We start from the raw sequence: 5,715 nt of genomic DNA on the forward strand, positions 1-5,715 counted from the left end.
AGTCTGAGGAGAAGTTACAGCATTTGGAAGCACGAGAAAGGGCCAGCGGCACTGAGAAGGTGGCTTGAAGGAGGCAAGGTGTAGCTGGGTGGACATCTGGGGGAAGGGCATTCTGAAGACTCAACAGCTAGAGCAAAGGCCTTGCCACGGAAGCATGCACGAACGGTAGCCAGTATGTCTGGCCCAGGGGGTGGGGGCAAGAGTTGGGGCTGCGTCGGGGAAGAGGGCAGCCATGGTTTGCTGCTCCGACATGCTAAAACACATTCAGCACTGCCTGAGTATATTAATCCTGATCTTGACCCTGAACTTATCCCTGCCCTGACCTCTCCCCCACTGAACTTTAATTTAAGGGACCTACCCATCCCATAAATGCCACAACTGCTAAATCAGAAACAATGTCATGTACCTAGGTATGCGTTTGGTATTTTACCTCCTCAGAACCCTGAGTGTCCTCAACCTCGCCTGGTCTTCTGTCCCACCTGGGTACCTGCCCTTCCTTTCCTGACTCCTTCAAGGGGCCCCAGGTCTTTGTGGCCTGGAGGTAGGGGAGCAGAGTAGCTGGAGAGTTGTGGCCAGTGTCATCCTCATTGTCCCAAGGAAGCAGTGGCTTAAGAGATAGCATCCAGGACAGAAAGGACCCCTGTGAGTAACCTTTCCTGGGAACACACATTTACTGAGCACCAACTCCTAGCTCCAGACTGAGAATCTCCAGGTGAATAAGACTGTCCGGGCCCTCTGGGGGCCCAGCCTGGGGTGAGTGGGAGGGGTGACGCTGGGTAAGGGAGACAAACACACAGAAAACCCCAATTCATGTACAGCGGAATCCAGTGGCTGGCATTGTGAGAGGGAGGAAAGATGGGCGACCCCCAAGGTTGCAGAGTTCAGTTAGCCGTTATCTACCAACTGGGGGACCCTGTGCAAATCTGTTAACTTCTCCTCCCAGGGCTTGGAAAGCACGGAGTTCTATCCAAATTTTTATATCATTTATTTAGTTTTTAAATACTTACTCGTTTTTGAGAGAGAGAGAGAGCGTGAGCAGGGGTGGGGCAGAGAGAGAGGGAGACGGAGGATCCAAAGTGGACTCTGCGCTGACTGGCAGTCAGCGCAGAGTCCGCCGCGGGGCTCGAACTCACAGACCATGAGATCATGACACGAGCCGAAGTCAGACACTTAACTGACTGAGCCACCCAAGCACCCTGAGCTCTATCCATATCCATATTTTTAAATGCATGCACTTCAGTTTCCTTGCATGTAAATGGAAGTTATAATAATATTGTTGAATGAGGGCACCCAGAGCCAGCCTCCGCCCACTTCCAAGTTCACTCTCCTGTCCTTAGCCTCTGGCCCTCCCCTCAGCAGCACCTGCACGTCCCCCTACTGTGGTGTCCAGTGCGCCACCAGGTGATATCTGATGAAAGGAAGATCATACCAGCTATTGGATATGACTTTGACTGCAAAGGGCAGCACACAGCTGATGCAATGGTCACTAAAATGTTCTACAAATATTAAGTTGTAATGGCCACAATGGACATCATTGCAGTGGCCGATCAATGGCTAGGGCAGCCAACTTTAGCAAATAAAAATCCAGGTCACCCAGTTAAATTTGAATATCAGATGAACAACTTTTTTTCTTTAGTCTACGCATGTCCCACACAATATTTGGGACTGCAGGGGAGGCAGAATTTTACCTCTTGCCTCGTAGGATTGTTTGGCTGGGCCTGAGAATGAAACTGACATAAGACAGATGAGCGGGAGAAAAGCACACACATTTATGTTAAGTTTTACAAGACACAGGAACCCTCATAAGGGAATGAAGACCTGAAGAAATGGTGAAACCACATGCTCTCGTACTGGGTTGAACAAAGAGAAGCAAATGTGGAAAAGTGACCAAACCAAAATATCGGAAGCTAAGGACTAAGTAAGCTAAGTTAACTAACTTATTTTAGCGAGGTCTGTTTGCACAGAAGTCTCTTGGCTTTGGCTCACGTTTAGAGAATGTTTCTTTTTTTCCCTGGTACAGGGAGGGCATCTGTCACACAGGAGTTATTGCCTCCTGTTTCCAGGAAGAAAAGGCAGATGAGGCTGCTCTTCTTACATCTGCTGTTTTTCAAGTGCCTTTAGCTCAAAATAATCTTCATGTCAAAGTGGCATCTTTTGGAGTGGCATATTCTGCCATGCTTCAGGACGTATTTATACAAAAATATTATTTGTAGGGGTGCCTGGGTGGCTCAGTCGGTTGAGCAACTAACTTCAGCTCAGGTCGTGATCTCACAGTCCATGAGTTCGAGCCACGCGTCGGGCTCTGTGCTGACAGCTCGGAGCCTGGAGCCTGCTTCAGATTCTGTGTCTCCCTCTCTCTCTGCCCCTCCCCTGCTCATGCTCTGTCTCTCTCTGTCTCAAAAATAAATAAAAATATTAAAAAAAATTTTTTAAATATATTTAAAAAATATTACTTGTTTATCTGAAATTCGAGTGTAACCGTGCATCCTGGTTTTTATCTGGAAACCTTATTGATGACAGTTTACTGGCTGGCGGGGGATGACCGGGATGTGGGGCTAGGAATCAGCTCTGCAGAGGCTGTCTAGAACTGAATCAAATGTGAGGATGTGTGTCAAGACTCCCACTGGGGATGGTTGCTGCATGATGGCCTTATGCCATTATCTGTCAGTGAATCCCTCAGACTCAGGCCTGCTTGGGGTTCCCAGGCAGTCTCTCTTCCCCCCAGGTCTGGGTGTCCCGTCCTTCTGTCGCTTACCTGGATGCTGCCCTGGGTGAGCTCCCTGGCTCACCGAGGATGTAATGAATGGTAATATTAATACACTTATTGTGTGCTCACTGAGGGCCAGGCGCCATGCTGGTGCTCTAGGGATGTGAGCTCACAAAGCCCAGCTCTCTCTTCATTGCACCATGCTATGGCCTGTTCAAAAGACTTGAGCGTCCAGGATGGTGAGGGAAGGAGCAGGAGTAGGCATGGAGTATCCCAAAGTGGCCTCCCACTGTGTCCCAGGCACTGTGTTAGAATTCATTGAGTTGTCACAAAAATCTTGTGAAATTCTGTGGCTCAATCCACAGAAGTGTCCCACTTCTGCTCAGATCATGATCTCACAGTTTGTGAATTCAAGCCCCACATCAGGCTGTCTGCTGTCAGCACAGAGCCCACTTCAGATCCTCTGTCTCTTTCTCTCTCTGCCCTTCCCCAGCTTGCGCTCTGTCTCTCAAAAATAAATAAACACTGAAAAATAAATCTTGTGAAGTTCATACTCTAGGACACCCTAAAAGCTAAGTACCTTGCCCAAGTTCACAGAGTTTAAGTAGTGGAGCAGGGATTTGAACCCAGGTCTGCCTCACCTCAAAGGCTAAATAATTTTGCCCTCCTTTGTGCGTGTGCATTGTGGAATGACGTGTGTGCATGCTCGTGCATGGTCACTTCTAACCTTCAGAGGAGGGTTTTCCAGTTCTCTACAGGCCTTCCACTCTTGGGATGGATTCAGGGCCTTAGAGATGGGCACACTCCAGTGGTGCTCACCCACGGCTGGCCTTCTCGGGGGCTGGTGCCATCTGCCCACTGACCCCCGATCGGCAGCTTCTCTTGGGCCTTGCCTTCCATGCTAGTATCTCTAGCAATGGCAAACAGTTGGTTCCCAGGCTTTTGGGCCTTGGGCAGAGGAGATGGGGGCATGGATGGTGAGAGGGGGCAGGGTTGGCACTGAAGAGGCTGACTCACACCGCGGATACCTCCATCTCCAGCTCTCACTCACTCTCTCATGCACGCACTTTCTCTGTAATCCCTGGAACCAAACAGTATTGTAGCTGGGAGACTTTAGGAACCATCTAGTCTTACCTCCTCATTCTATAGTGAGAGGAACGGAAGCCCAGAAGGCAGAAATGAATTGTTAGGATTCCTCATCAAGCTAACGGTACGGAGACTGAGAACCCAAGCTGTCTACCTCCTGGTCCAGTGCTCTCCGCTGCTCGTATCCATGCCTGTCTCTTCCAGTGGCATCCATCCTGCCATATTAGGACCAAAAGGAACTTTAGGTTAGGGAAAGGGCTGGGAATGCTACTGAAAGGTGTAAGCATTTCCACTGAAATCAATGGGGAAAAGAGAATGTTCAAGAAACGGTGTTGGGATACCTGGATTATTGTCGGGGGTGGGGGCTGGATAATAAAGATGGAGCCCACACAAGTTCTACTTGGATCAAAGATTTAAGTGCAATAAATAAAACCATAGATGTTCCACAAGAAAGTGTGGGTGGATCGATTTATAATTTGGGAGTGGGAAGGCTTTTCTAATCAAGATGGAATACCCAGGAGTCACAAAGGAAAATTTGATATATTTGACCACATAATAATTAAAAAAAAAAAAACTTCTATATTAGAGGGGCACCTGGGTGGCTCAGTTAGTTGAGTGTCCAACTCTTGATTTCAGCTCAGGTCATGATCCCAGGGTCGTGGGATTGGGCTCCATGTCAGTCTCTGCACTGAGCATAGAGCCTGCTTAAGATTCTCTCTCTCTCTCTCTCTCTCTCTCTCTGCCCCTCCCCTACTTATGAGCGCTCTCTCTCATAAATAAATAAATACATAAATAAACCTTCTAGGGGTGCCTGGGTGGCTCAGTCGGTTAAGCGTCCGATTCTTGGTTTCAGCTCAGGTCATGATCTCAAAGTTCGTGGGTTCTAGCCCCACATCAGGCTCTCCACTGACAGAGTGGAGCCTGCTTGGGATTCTCTCTCTACCTCTCTCTCTGCCCCTCCCCTGCTCATGCTGTTTCTGTCTCAAAATAAATAAATACGCTTAAAAATAAATAAATAAATAAATAAATAAATAAATCTTTTATTTGGAAATCCACCATAAAAAAATACTTTTCCAATAACCGAGAAAACATATAACAAAGGGATATTTCCTTCATTTACAAGGAAACTCTGATGAATGAACAAATCATCATTTGTTCTAATCATCATCATAGCTAATACCCGATCATTTACTATCATTTAAGTACATAGATTATTTCATTTAAATCTCTCAAAGGGAGTAACTCTATGAGATAGGTGCTATTATTATCTCCACTTTATAGATGAGATCCCGAAAGCAGTTTAAAAAGATAGTCAAACATCTCCAAGGGCAAAGGAATTAAAAGCAAAAATAACTATTAGGACCTCATCAAGATAAAAAACTTCTGCCCTGCAAAGGAAACAATCAACAAAACTAAAAGGCAACCGACGGAATGGGAAAAGATATTTGCAAGTGACATATCAGATAGAGGGTTAGTATCCAAAATCTATAAAGAACTTACCAAACTCAACACCCAAAAAACAAAATAATTCAGTGAAGAAATGGGCAGACGACTTTGGAAAAGTGAATAGACACTTTTCTAAAGAAGACATCCAGATGGCCAACAGACGCATGAAAAGATGCTCAACATCACTCATCATCATTAGGGAAGTACAAATCAAAGCCACACTGAGATACCACATCAAACCCATCAGAGTGGCTGAAATGAACAAATCAGGAGACTGTAGACGCTGGCGAGGATGTGGAGAAACGGGAATCCTCTTGCACTGTTGGTGGAAATGCAAACTGGTGCAGCTCCTCTGGAAAACAGTGTGGAGGTTCCTCAAAAAATTAAAAATAGATCTACCCTATGACCCAGCAATAGCACTGCTAGGAATTTACCCAAGGGATACAGGAGTGCTGATGCATAGGGGCACTTGTACC

This window comes from Panthera uncia, chromosome B4 (genome assembly GCF_023721935.1).
Source record: "Panthera uncia isolate 11264 chromosome B4, Puncia_PCG_1.0, whole genome shotgun sequence".
Classification (NCBI taxonomy): domain Eukaryota; kingdom Metazoa; phylum Chordata; class Mammalia; order Carnivora; family Felidae; genus Panthera; species Panthera uncia.